This window comes from Crocodylus porosus, unplaced genomic scaffold, assembly GCF_001723895.1.
Source record: "Crocodylus porosus isolate Cpor-Errol unplaced genomic scaffold, CroPor_comp1, whole genome shotgun sequence".
NCBI classification, from domain to species: Eukaryota; Metazoa; Chordata; order Crocodylia; family Crocodylidae; genus Crocodylus; species Crocodylus porosus.
The window spans coordinates 66,268,350-66,282,710 of NW_017728948.1; positions in this window are offsets into that span (position 1 = coordinate 66,268,350).

Consider the following 14,361-nt stretch of genomic DNA (forward strand, 5'->3'; position numbering starts at 1 on the left):
GTTGGACTTGATGATCTACTCAGGTCCCTTCCGACCCTACCAACTATGAAGTACATGGTGCCTGGACATTCCATCTTTGACAACCTATACCTAGTTTGGGGCTTTCTGGAGCTAGTATACCAGGAGGGCCTGTCTATTGCCCTCCTGTCCCTGGGTCAGGAGAAGGCATTTGACAGAGACCTCCTCTGGGCCTGGAGTCTGGTCTTCACCTCCAGGTCCCCTGCAACACTCACCCAGGGTGCTGACCTGTTCTTTGAGCCCCTCCTCTGGGACTCCCAGCTGGAGGTGCTGATGGTGGAAGTGCCTCTGTTGTGACAGACATTGATCCTGGCTAGTGTCACCCATGTTGGGGACCTCCTGGATTACAATAGGTAGGAGTGGGTGGACCCTGCTGCATTGGCCCAGTGCATGGATTTACCCACAATGTGTGAGACCTGTAGCCTAGTCCAGGAGATGTAATCTGCCTTGCCTCCCGACGCCCTTGCCTTTGTCAACCAGGTCCTGCATGATGGCGGTCCCTGCCTCTGTGTCTTCCAGCCTGCTGCAATGTGTCGTGGGGCTGGTGCCTCACCTGGCCTCATGGCACTCCCTGCTCCACCACCTGAGCTAGCTGGAGGACATCAAGCCAGTCTACTCCTCCACCATCCATTGCCACCCCCTCTACATGCTTGTGCGCTGCATATTCCACCATGCTGCCCTCATGCCCCACCCAGACACTAAGGGCTGTTCAAAAAGTATCAAGACTGATGCTGTGGGAAACAAAATATTTTCTTTACAGGGGTTTTGGCTTAATCTCCTTTGAAGTATGCTCCTTCTGCAGCCACATACTTCTCTCAACGTTTCTGCCATGGTTGGAAGCACTTCTGATGAGCAATTTGTGGAATCACTAAAAGCTGCTCAGTCACATTTTGTTTTATGGTTTTCACATCACTGTCACGGAGTGGGGCCTAGGAGCGGCCGTGATCCCACTAGCGCCCCCTACCATGTCAATTAGGTGATTCAGCACCCTCTTATACCAGCAAGACATGGCAGGCAAGATATATAAGGTTCTATGGGAGGCTGCCTTTCATCTCCTAATGCACGGTGTTATGCTGAACTATCCCCCTGTTCCATATGAGGCGACTCGGTGCACCCCAGCCTTATGGGCAATGCGTGCCTCCTACCTCCCCTTTAGCACGTCCCAAGCCTCGCAGCTCTTCCTGGACATTATCTGGTCCTTAACCTTCTCTGCCCCTCATCTGGCGCCCCCTGGGCTCGTCTCGCAACCGGCGCCCCTCTACTCATTAGCCCTATCGGGCTTACTGGTGGTGCTTTTGCCCACTGAGGTCGGCGGCCTAAGCCTTTCCTGGCCCCTCTGGGTTCCTGTCAATAATAAGTGTCCAGTTAGGCTCAGGCGATCTAAGCCTTACCTGGCCTCCCTGGCCCTTCTGGATTCCTGTCAATAATATGCATCCAGCAAGGCTCAGGCAGCTGAAGCCTTACCTGGCCCCTTTGGTTCCTCAGGGTTCTTGTTACATTGGAAACCCTCTGGAACACCTTCTAGGCCACACCCCTCTTGGGGTGTCTGTCAATACTCCACCCCCCTCTTGGGGTTGCTTCCCTAAATGTGCCCCCCCCCCCGGGCTCCTCTCAAGTATCCGCTCGATCCTGTGGCTTCTCTCTGCTTTTGCTGGTCTTTCCGTAATCACCAACACTGCACCACCCGGTGCCAAACAACCATGCCATCCCTGGCACTACTCGTTTGCCCACACAGGGCACCAGGAACCCCCAAGCAACTGGGGAGCTCCCATGAGGCCTCCTCGCACCCCTACAGCCTCACCCGGTCCTCTGGTTTAACAATATCACACAGGGAACACAAAAGCCATGAGCCAACCGGCTGCAACATAACAGTAAGCCTTCTGGCTATAACATAAGGTCCAGGTCCCACCTGGCTTTCCAGTAAAGCCTCCTAGTCAGGGTTCTCTCCACCCGCACCGTGATGCTCATTCTATCAATCTGCTCGGCTCGGCTCGGCTCGGCTCGGCTCCCCTGCAGAGCCCCTTGCTCTTCCGGCTGCCAGAAGGGAACTGCCAGCTGGGCTTTGGCCTGGGCTGTTTATAAAGGCCCGGCCCTGCCCCCTTCTGGTCACCTGACCAGCACGGTTGCCCCAGCAACCATCACCTGAGCTGCCCCCTGCGATTGGCAGCTGCCCTTATTCCTTCATAGGAACAGGGCACCTGCATGACCCTGTGAGAATCACAAAATCTTATTCCTTTCCAGCTTTTCTTTAGTTAAGGTAATAGGAAAAAAGTCTCATGGGGCCATATCAGGTGAATATGGAGGCTGTGGCACTTGTAGGATACGGTGTTTGGCTAAAAATTGCTTCACAAGCTGTGCTGAGTGGGCAGGTACATTGTTGTGGTGAAGCATCCAAGAGTCAGACACCCACTTTTTCTGGTCATTTTTCTGGTTGTTTCATTCCCAAATCACCAGTTAGAATTGAATGACATGAGCCAACAGAAATTCCAACTTCTGCTATCTTTCAGACAGTCAATCGCCTATCATTTCAAACCAAACTGTGAACCGCTGCCACATTTGCAGCATTTTGTGATGTTGAAGGGCATCCAGAACACTCATCTGTTTCAACTGATGATCATCCTTCTTTAAACTGATGATACCATTCAAAAACTCTTGCACTGCTCATGGTGTCATCAGTAAATGCTATTTTAAGAAATTCATGTTTCACTTGCTGTTTTCCTGATTTTTCATGCAAAATTTAACGCACGTGTGTTGTTCTGGGCACTCTGACATAACAAAAGGAGATGCAAGATGCAAACAATCATCTTACTTCAACCACTGGCCACAGAAAACTAGTGAAACACATGAGCTGCAAACCTTTCCAGAGGAGTCCCATCATGACTAGACATCTTCAGCAAAGCCGTGTGTGTGTGGAGAGAGATCAGTCAGTTGGGCAATGTTTTATTGATATATTTACAATTTTAAAGCCACTTGGAAGCCTTCCAGTATCTTTTTCATCATAATAAAATAAATTCTAAATATCTATTTGCTTTGATATTTGCTTTTGGCTTTCTTATTAGACAAAAATTAGAGTTCCCCCGATCCCTTCACTAACCAGGATGTGGGGACAGCTGCCCCTGCAGCCACAGCTCCTTCCCGCAGATCTCATCCTGTCTGGCAGCTGGGCACACTGGTGTATGTTGTGGGGGATGTGAGGTTTGCAGAAGGGGTGTGGGGGATGTGGGTGGATGTGGATGGGATGTGGGGTTTGCAGGAGTGGTGGAGGAATGGGTGTTGGGGGGGTGTGAGTTGTGTGGGTGGATGTGAGGGGGAGTGGGGTGAGTGGGTGCAGGGGAATGTGGGGTTTGTAGAACATGGATGTGGGTGTGTGCATGGGTGTGGTGGGTTTGCAGGAGGGGGGTGGGAGATGTGGGATTTGTGCGGGGGGCTGCCACATGTCTCCCCTCCACCCCCTGCAGCACCAGCTGGACCATGCCCGTGAAAATGCTGCCCAACCCCCTGTCTGTGTGGGAAGGGTGGGCCCAGCTGGAACCAGCCCAGGATGGGCTGCTAGCATGCCTTTGGATAGTACCAGGAGACGTGGCTCCAGGACCCACGGCTTCTGTCCAAAGGCATGTGCTAGCTGGGTGCACCAGGCCAGGCTGTATTGGGCTGTCGGGCCCGTTCTCCACAAGGGTCAGGTGGTGGTGCATGGCCATGGGGCTGTGCCTACAATAGACCATGGTGCATCGCCACCTGACCTTCATGGAGAATGGACCCAGCCCAACACAACCTGGCCCAGCCCACCCAGCTTGTGCACACCTTTGGACAGGAGCTGTTGGACCCGTAGCCATGCCTCCTGGTTCTGTCCAAAGGCATGCTGGGTTGGGTTGGGTTGGGTCTGGCTGGGCCTGTTCTCGCACAGACCACAGGTTGGGCAGCACTAGCACTGGCATGGCCCAGCTGGCACCACGGGATGGGAGGGCTTGCATGTGGTGGCTCCCCCACAAACCCCAGATCCCCTCCACACACCATACACTCACAAATTCCCCCCTACCCCTGAAACCATACAACCTCCCTACGCCCAGTCTCTGCTTACCTGGGACAGTGCTGGAGCCGGGTTCTGTCACAGGCTTCCCCTGCTTCTGTTTGCTCTCCACACTAAGGCAGCATGCTGGGGCAAGAGAAGCACCATAGAAATGTTCTGGCTGGATACCAGAGCGTCTCTGGATGACCCACCACCAGTTTGCCTCAGGACATGGTTCTGGACTATGCCTTGCCCTGCTTTTTTTCCCTGCAGGTATTTTTTTATATTCTTGGATTTCCAGATATCAAATTTAGAGTCAGTGCTGAAAATATGCAGTGCAGGGAAAGTTTTTTTGTTCCCAGTGTGCCTCTTGCAGCATCTCAAACTGCTTTGAGACTGCAAGAGGTATATGCACACTTGCCTGGACTCACCCTGGCTGTCTTTTCTATTGAGTGACAAACTGGTCATAATGATCCACATGGCTGTGATCTTGTTGTTCAACACGTTGAACCTATTTCCAGCTGGTTAAACAGTCTATATTGCATGTGTGAGGCAATTCAAGTTGATAAGAACAAACTAGCCAGAGCATTGGCTCCCTATCCAATTCTGGATTGGATTCAAGGTTCTTATGCTGATTTTTCTAAGGTCCTCAGGAGAAAGGACCCTGATTTTTCTCAGGTACCATCTCTCTCTCTTTCCCTCTAACTATGACAGCTGCAATCATCAGAAATGTGAATTTGAAGAGTTATTCATAGAAAAGAAGGGCTGGAAGGGACCTCTGGAAGGTCATCTAATCCAACCCTTTGCTTGAGGCAGGATCAGCTGTATCCAAACCATAAAAATCCTTGTCTAACCTAATTCTAAACCTACACAGTCAACCTTGTCACTCTACCCTCAAGATATAGCCATAGTAAGCTGCGACAGTTAAAGTAGGGAGTTAATGGTGATCAGTGTTCTGCTGCACAGGTTGTTTAAATACACTTGAGAGATCCACACTAGAGGGCCACACCCCCACTACAAGCAAAGAGGCAAGACTATCCAGCCAGAAATGGAGTATTAGGCTCAGCGGAGCACTGGAACACCCCAGTCAAAATCCCCAGCCTTGGGAGCAGCCAACAGAGTGGTTCTGAGGGAGCCAAAAACAACAGGCTTCTTCCCAACCCTATATGGCAATCAACAAAGACCAGAGGCATAGGAAATACCCACAGCAGAGCATAGCCATAGCTATTCCTAAATCATCCCTGGCCAATACTTATTCATCCTCTTCTTGAACATCTCCAATGACGGAGATTCTACAACTTCCCTGGGTTGTCTATTCCACTGCATTACTAATCTAACAGTGAAGTTTTACCTGATATTCACTTGAAACCTACTGTGCTACAAGGCATAGATTTAAGTCCTGCTCTCTGTGCAAGAGAGAAAGGGCATTCTCTCTCTGCTTTATGGCAGCTGTTAAGGTATTTGAAGATTACTATCATGTCCCCTCTTAAGCACTTTTTCTGCAAGCTGAACTTGCTTATTTCCTTCAGCTTCTCCTTATACAGCCTGCCTTACAAGCCCCTTATCATTTTTGTTGCTCATTTCTGGACCTTCTCTAACTTCTCCATGTAGTTTTAAAATGTGGAGCCCAAAACTGCATACAATACTCTAAATGAGGCTTACTTAACCAGTGCCAAGAAGAGAGGCACTGCCATCTCCTGTGTCTTCCACCTAATGCTTTTATTAATGCATCCCACAACTGCATTCAGTTTTTGCGCAGCTGTATCACACTGCAGACTCATATTGACTCTGTGACCCTTCAGGTTTCCTAGATCCTTCTCCATAGTGCTACCATCCAACCAGCTGTCACCTGTCTTGTATGTATGTTTATGATTATTCTTATTTATGATCTCTCAAAGTTATCCTGAGAGAGAACCTTGCATTTATCAGCAGTGAACATACACTCCAACTTTGTTTTTTTGCTGGTGGGCGCTTGCAGATGTAAAAAATCCCAAAACTGGCTGCCCTGAGCCTTGCACATGGTCAGAAGATGCAGTGCATTACTTCAACCCAGTTCTGCAGGATCTGTAAGGATTGGGTGATTTAGTGGGGGTTTTTTGGGGTGCTTTTCTCTAATAGCTGATTGAATCAGCTTTAGCTAAAAGCACCAAAAAGCCCCACTGAAGCCCCCAATCTTTACAGCCTGCAGAGCCAGGTTGAAGTAAAGCACTGTTTCTTCCTGCAAAGTGTTTTTTGTTGTTGTTTTTTTTAACATCTGCAAGGGGAGGAGCAGAGGGGGCGGGACTGCCAGCAGGCACTTCCAGGAAGACTGGAGCGCCTGATTGGCTGCTGGGGCAGCGGTGGAAAATTCAAACCAGGGCCTTTAAAAGCCACAGTTTGATGTAGCCCCCAGCACTTGGGAGCCAGGAGGAGAGGAGGGATCCAGGCACATGTGCATCCCACACACATGTGTGCCCCCTTACCTGACCCGAGGAGGATGTGGACGCAGCAGCAGTGGAACCAGCAGCAGGGGAAGCATCAGCTGGTCCCCCTAAGGTAAGTGGGGCAGAGGGACTGGACACAGCTGTGCCAGATCCAGAGGGGTAGCCCCCCGGATCCCTTTTAGCTGAGCTGGTAGGGAGCCATGCTTCCGAGCCATGCCGTGCAAACAGAGCGCACCAGCGTTCACACCGGTGGGCAGGCAGGAAGGGCCAGGAGGGAGACTCCTGCTAGGGTAGGGTGGAGGCACCGCACTAAACTATAAATAAACAGCAACTCATACGATGGTGTTGACACGGAGTGCTGCTAGGGCCCCTGCCCGGGGGGCGCGGCCTACCCGGGGCTTGTCTGAGGCCTCCACCGAGACAGACCCCACAGGGGAGCTGGCATCCGCCCACCCCCTGGCCTGCGAGGGATGTCCAGCAAGGCTGGGGGAGCAGGAATTGGGGGCCCCCACACCTGTCCTGCAGGCGCCCACCTTAGGGCCATGGAGGCACAGGAGAGGGAACTCCCGGAGGAGGTTAGCAGGCTGAGGGGAATCAGGGAGGTGGAGGATGAAATTGATGGTTATTTCCTTTCCCTGCAGGGCCATGCATCCAAGGAAGAAGCACCACCAGGGCTGCTCACAACATAACAGTACCAGTTCCTCCAGTCCAACTGGAGAACAGGTATGAGGCCTTGGCAACACTGGAGGAAAAGGAAGGAGAGGAGGCAACTGGAGAGGAGGCGACTCCACACTCTCCATGCTCCGAACAGGCCAAAGGAGCTAAGCAGTCCCGGAGGAGGAAGCATCGAGTGATCATCATAGGTTACTCCATCCTGAGAAGTACAGAGGGCCCCATCTGTTGCCAGGACCCCTTGACACACAAGGTCTACTGCCTGCCCAGAGCAAAGATTCAGGACATGATGGGGATGATCCAGGCCGTAATCCAGCCCACCGATTACTACCCCATGGTCCTAATCCATGTAGGTACTAACGATGCGGCCAGGAGAAGCCCATATCACCTGATGGCAGACTACCACACTCTGGGGGGCATGCTGAAGGAGATAGGTGCACAGGTGGTATTCTCTTCTATTCTACCAGTGAGCAGACGTGGAAGACGACATGAAACCTGCATCAAAGAGACCAACTGGAGGCTTCGGGAATGGTATCTTGAGGCGGGCTTTGGCTTCCTAGACAACAACCTGCACATCATGATGAGAGACATGCTGGGATGGGATGGGCTCCACCTTTCCCCTAAAAGTAAGCATGTGTTCTCTTCTAGGTTGGTGGATCTCCTCCCCGCGGGCTTTAAACTAGGCTTGTCAGGAGAAGAGGAAGATGAGGGTGGAAGAAGCCTTGGACCACAAAACCAAGCAGCACCCACAAGTACAGCCCAGCCTAGACCGACGAGCAGAACATATACCCAGGTAAGCAACAGGGACCAGGGCAATGCTGAGATTAGGGGGGCAGTGCACACATCCTCAGGAGGCCTCAAATGCCTCTACACAAACGCTTGTAGTATGGGAAAAAAGAGGAGGAACTTACCCTCCTGCTAGCTGACACCAACCCAGACATAGTGGGGCTCACAGAAACATGGTGGAACCCAACGCATGACTGAGTGGTGAATATCAAGGGCTATAGGCTGTACAGGAGGGACAGAACAGGACACGACAGGACAGGACAGGACAGGGAGGAAAGGCGGGGGTGTGGTGCTCTACACTAAGGAGGAATACACGTCCTCATCAAGTAGCACAGTGTCAGAGGAGGGGCACACTGAAGTGCTCTGGGTTAGAATACAAGGCAGTTGAGGGGATAGAGACTTAACGGTGGGGGTCTACTACAGACGACCCAACCAAGGGGAAGAGCTAGACCAGGAATTCTTAAGTCAGCTCACAGAGGTAGTTAGGTCAAAGGACGTGGTCATCATGGGTGACCTGAACTTTCCAGACATCTGCTGGGAAGAGCAGTCAGCCAGATCTGACTGCTCATGTAGGTTCCTGGCCAAAATGCTGGACCTCCATCTAACTCAGGAGGTGCACAGCTCCACCAGGGGAGATGCCTTGTTGGACCTGGTGCTGGCCACAGGGTGATGACCTGGTGAGGGGGCTGTGGGTGCTCGACCACCTGGGTGACAGCGATCATCACCTGCTGGAATTCACCAACCACTCCAGTAAGATGTTATAGTTACCAGCAGAAGTTACTCAATGTAACTTGGACTCCTTAGCTCATTGAAGTTTGCCCTCCTGGAATCTAGGGCTGCTTCAGGCCTTAGCTACCTTGCGCTGGACGAGCAGAAAGAGGACAGATCTTTCTCAACTGCTGGTCTCTCACCAGAAAGAGAGAAAATTACCATGCATTTCACTGTTTTCAGAATTAAATAGAAAAACACAATAGAAAAATATCTCAATGTGATATTTTCTTTTCATAAATGTCATCTCTACCACACCATACAAGATGTCATAGGAGAAATTATTAACCTTCAGTGGGCCTTAGCTCATAAAGGAACAGGTTGGTTAAATGAAGGAGAATACATGGCAGGAACAGGGCTTGATGGATGATACCTTTTAGATCGAAAAGAAAGTAGCGTGAAGAGGAGGGTGGAACAGTTGGTCTAATGTTTGACTAGGGTCATTTAAAAAGAGATGATCCTGTCTTGAGCAGGAGGGTTGGATTAGATCAGTGGTTGGCAACCTTTTCAAGTTGCAGGCTAGAATGACCCACCTCAGGTTAGAGGTGGGAGTGCAGGCACTAGGACCCAGCCCCCACCACTGCTGCCACCACTTCTTCCCACAATGGCACAGGGAAAGTTACTGCTGCTGAAGCCTCCCCCAGCCCCCTGCAACAAGAGTCCCACATCCATGAGCCAGGTCAAATGGCTCCATGGACTTGATCTGGCCTGTGGGCTATAGGTCGCCAGCCCCTTCATGTTCTCTTGAGGTCCCTTCCAGCACTATATTTCTGTAAAGTCTATAAAAAAAAAAGCAGTGCCTGCAGAACAGAATCAGTTTTAGACATCAGGTAAATGCAGGTCACAGAGAAACCCATGGGAACTAGAAGTGTTTCTACTGGGTATTTCTCCAGTGAAGAAAGCTAGCTGAGGCCAGAGACTACCAGGAAAGGCAGAGGGATGGAGTATGAGCTGATAGTGAGTTATCAGGAGTTTGGAGAACTAAGGCTGAGCTTCTGAGCCAGTGGCAGGTGGTCTGAGTGTTGTGGATGTCTATTTTATTTATAGATATCTATTTTATTTGCTAAAAGTCAGTTTCTTCTGGAGAGGCATCAACTTTTGAGTGCATCTTGCTGAACCTCAGGGCATATGCATATCCATGTGAGACATAGCAGACTGAAGATAAATGCGTCTTCATTACAAGTAAATGACAACAATTTTGGAACTAAATATTCTAGAAATTCAAATATTGTTCAATGGACTAATAATAACTCTTTCTTCTTGAGAGATGCTACACTTGTGCTACCAGTCAGAGCCCAGAAGATGAGATGACTATAGCCAAAGCATGTAAAGGGTTTGATTCAAGTTTAGGTCTAACAATAGCCAGATGTTTGGGTGTGAAATGCTTTCTCATGAGATACTGCTAAAAACTTTGGATAACATGTACCTTGTTTATTCACATGCTACACTAACCTTTTCTCCTTAAAATTAGCATTGAAATTGGGGTGCATGTCTTACATGAGAGAACTGATTCTGGACAATTTGGTTAAAGGGGGAAAATCCTTTCTTCTTCAATTTGCTTTCCCACAACTAGGTGCATGTCTTATTTGAGGATGTGTGATATGGATAAATATAAATGGTACTTGAAACAGGGGCTGGTGGGTGATTTCAACCAAATGAACTTGTAATTATTTGGGGTGAAAAGCAAAATACTCTTAATATCTTTATTGTTTTGGGTCATAGGATGTGAACATGGCATACACAATTAAGTAAACTATATCAGACCAGCACAGACCTTGGCACAGGTTTAGTCACATTTTCTCTTGAGACTAAAGATCACCTGCCTGATTCTATTGTCCAGAGATGGGCAATGAAAGGTCTCCCTGTCTTGCAAATATTTTCAAGATTTCAGAAGTTTTCCTCTATTCTGTATAGAGACAAACTGTCAGATTTTGTGGTTTTTAGTGAAAAGGAAAGAGAGCACAATGCTCCCTGATAGCTAGTCTCACCTGGCAGTTAGGGCACATACTAGTGAAATGGGATACATCAGGTCATATAATCCTTTCTCTGCTTGGCTTACAGCAGGGATTTGAACCCAGCTTTACCAGGAGCCAGGTGAGAGTCTTACCCCCTAGACAAGTGGTTATTCTGGGATCTTCCATATTCTCTTTTTTTTATGACCCATAATTCTCTGGACAAGAAAAATTCTTCATAACCAAAGCTTTACTGAGCCTAACTTGTATCCACAAACAGCTTTGATTCCAAAGTACTGGTATTTTCCAGCAGAACTAACATTTTGTTGAAACATTTCTGGGCAAATTGAGCCAAAGGTGAGGACAAAATGTTTCAGTTATTTAGGAACATGATAAAAAGAGCCAAAGGGAACTGATACATAAGTTTTCAAGTCTCCATGCAGGGGGTTTGTCTTGTGCAGCAACAGAGTGGTGAATCCATAGCCCACTCTGCCATTCCTGTCCCTTAGCTCCCAATGCAAGCTCCATTGTGCTATAGAAAAATTCACAATGAGCAGATTGCCAAGGTGCACAAGCCACACAGAGTGCCCCCCACCCCCCCACAACCAACACCTCAAGCAGAAAACTCATGGTTCCTGCATTAAACAGCGCTGTCTTTTATTTATAAAGTGACAGAGCATTTGACCTTACAGAGATCTTTGAGCAAAAAAGAAAATGCACTGTGCTTTTATTTGTTCAACAATGTTAAAGGAAATCCCTTCCTGGCTTTGGGTCTCAGTTATGAGTTTTGATGACATGCATCATTTTATAAATAGCCATATAAATTGAGTGAATCAACAAATATGAACTATATAAGGATATAACAAATAGAAATGATGGATAGAAGACAGTTTGGAGAAATGTCTGTAACCCTTCCCTTATTTAATTATTTGTCAGGAGTCATTGTACTCCTTAAGATCCAGATCCTTTTGTGAGTGGCTAAGGGTGCTAACAGATGTACAGCTCCCTGCTCTAACTCATAGCGCTTCACAGATACCTCCATGTGTTAGTGACTCCACCCCCAACCCAACAGCTGTTTGCTTTTGGGGCAGGGGAAGGAATCAAGCTTCACTTTGGAGCTGATCCAAGAGGAGCTGCCTGCCCGCAGCCTCTTTCCCCTCTCCCTCTCCCTGCCAGCTCTGGTGCTGTCTGTAGGATGGGAGGGAGAAGAAAGATTTGCCCAGCCCGATCTGGAGAGGGGAGAGTGGGTGGACTGGAGTTCCCCATGAGCATCAGCCAAGCCCTCATTACATGCAAGGACAGACAGAAGTTAATGTAGAGCACTTTCAAGAGACTGAGTCCCTGCTGTCAAATGTTAAGATCACTAAGATACTTAATGATGCAGGTGGTGTATAAATTTGTAGGTGGATTTGATACTTTGAAAATGAAAGACTGTATAATGTTTTCCTGTTCAAAGGTTTGTTCAAATTGTACACCATCTTTTGGGTGCAGGTAGGTAAATATCTTTCACCAATGGTGAAACTAATGCATACAGCGGGGTTAGGTAGGTGATTCTACCTATCAGTCTCATCTTATTCTGTTACTTGCCAGTAGTCTGACAGCTAGTCACTTGGCTTCTCTGACCTTCAGTTTCCACATAATGTTGTTTACCTACCTCCCACTGTAAGTTCATAAAGCACATCTGAAAGTTTTATAGTATTGTAATGTACTGCTAAGGCAGAAGGGGACAGAACTCTTGTTTTTAAGTTGCCACCTCTGCTTATTCAGATGGCTGCTTCCTAGGACTTCACTTTTTGGTACAGGATGAAAATTTCCCATGCAAGTATTCAAGTAGAAGCAGCATTTCTGAAAAATTTTAAAAAACTAAGTGAAAAACTCCCATGTTTCGAAATATGTAAACAAAGCAAACAAACTGCTTTTTGTTTTACAAAGTCACATCAAGTGGAACAGGTCTTGTACAACCTTTTTCATGCAGTTACTCAATTCTAACTAAAGTGTTTGTTTAGGATGCTGTAAGTCCAACACAGCATTTGTGACCTGTGCAAAGATTACATAGACGGAAGGTCATTGGCAATATGAAATGATCAACCCTGGGGGGGAAAAAGCTTGCAGATATTGACTGATGGATCTGTTTACATAATTTTGCAACCTTTGTTTCTTAAATAGATTTTTAATTGTCACAAAAAAACTGAATTGAAATATCTGAAATCTCCAGTTAACTACTCAACTGATAATGCAGAGATTTGTAACAAAGCTGATTATATGTACCCTGGAAGGACTTTCTTGTGGAATTAGAATGAAGTTTTTTACCTTGATATTAAGTTTATCCTATCAGCTGTAAGTGTATTGGTAGTTTTTTAGTTGTCATCACTGCTCAGGATCTGGACTAAGACAATCAACTAATTTGGCCAAGACTACTGAACAGTCATCTGAGGATAACATTAGAAGTACCAAGATTTTATGCTGTTTCACTTGAGTGTCTCCATTGCGAGGTACCTGTTCATTTGGGCTGGTCTTCTTGCCCATGCCACTATATTGTCCACATAAATAATCCCTGTACTTGTTTCCTGGGAGAGTGCAGCCCACACTTGCAGACTCTACACAGCCTACATGGAGTATGGCTGGAGCACAATTGTGAATTATGGGGCTTGAATATAAAATTCTCCACTATTACTCCCACAAGTCCTTTGTTCTTATGTGTCTGGTCCTTTTTTCCATGCCATCTACTCCCTGGAACATAGGCAATGCATGGCAGGGCATGGAGGGCACATGCTCCCTCCCCAGATGTCTGTGCCGACAGAAGGTGTGGGCCTGCAGCCCAGCTAGAGTAAGCACCAAGCAGCAGCGGGGATGGGGGGCAGCAGCACGGAGTTATGCCCTCTCCCCCACTGTCAACACTTACATGTCATCAATGCCCTGGAAGCTGGATGGCACTTTATAATAATCCGATATAACATTTTTCTCATGGATTGCTGTGAAGTGCTACCTCACCCCAGTCCACAAAGCCAAACATGTGTTCCTAAAGAGCAGGTAGCTGCCTAAGAGCAGCTTCCTAGCGAATGATTACCTGACTTTCAACCATAGTGTCAGTGTCTGGGGATTGGACTGCACACAGGTGATCAAGATTTGACCCTAGACCAATGATTCTCAACCAGGGTGTCTTGAGATCCTTTTCTCAGGGGCATCACAGGGTGTCTGTCCCACAATGTTAACACTGTTAGGTATGTAAACATGATTCACAAGATTTCAAATAGGAAGTCATAGTTGTAAAAACAGTCTGACCTGTTGTGGTCTTTCTGAGTTCTTTGCAACAAAAGAATTTCTCTATTATTTTTCTGTAGTCAAAAAATGAGTGAAAACTAAGACTTGGCATTTTCCAAGGGGTGTCTTAAGTCTAATAAGGGGTGCCTCAAATCTAAGAAGGTTGAAAACCAATGCCCTAGACAGTCACAGTCTAGGATGATGAGGACCAGGGAAGGTGCATGATAGAGTCAAGAGTCAGAGGGTTGGGAGGTTGAGGTCTGTAAGGGACTGAGATGACCTAGGCAGTCACCCTGGCTATAGGGTCCAGGAATAGGGAAGAGGTATCCAGACAGAGGTTACTAGCCTGGGAGTCCAAATGAGGCAGCTATAGATACATGGGATTGGGACATAGGTAACTGCCAAACTAAAGCCATGAGCCAGAGTCTGGCTGTCAGGAGACAGGAGTGGACTGGGATCAGGAGCCAGAGAGATG